The sequence below is a fragment of the Phalaenopsis equestris genome, unplaced genomic scaffold, assembly GCF_001263595.1.
Source record: "Phalaenopsis equestris unplaced genomic scaffold, ASM126359v1 Scaffold000523, whole genome shotgun sequence".
Taxonomy (NCBI): domain Eukaryota; kingdom Viridiplantae; phylum Streptophyta; class Magnoliopsida; order Asparagales; family Orchidaceae; genus Phalaenopsis; species Phalaenopsis equestris.
Window position 1 is genome coordinate 208,221 of NW_018164963.1, and position 451 is coordinate 208,671.

The window sequence follows — 451 nt, forward strand, 5'->3', positions numbered from 1 at the left end:
TCTAAATGAAATTATGGAACTCATTAAGTTGTGTTTAGTAAATTCATTTGGACTAAGTGGTTCCAATAGAAAATAGTGGTATCGGGATGATGGAACCGTGGGATCTTGACCGGTGTCGCTCTGATCAACTTTAATATGCCCATAATAAAATTTAAGGAACTTTAACCATAGGGTCACCTGATTTGATATTATAACCAAATGACCTAGAAAACTTGAACTCTGCTACAACGAGGAGCTTGGAGCTTATATGGTGGGCAGTTTGGCCGTCTTCAACAGCAAGATGATCTACAACAACATTTCCAACACATCATTCCTTAGCTTTAAAACAACAAAGTCATAGGATATCGAGGTTGTTTGCCTAGTGCAACATAAATCCTCAAACACATCTTTTAGGCATTTGTACAACCATATTGTACAATCTAAGCCCTAACTCGCCTTAAGATTCTGAGGT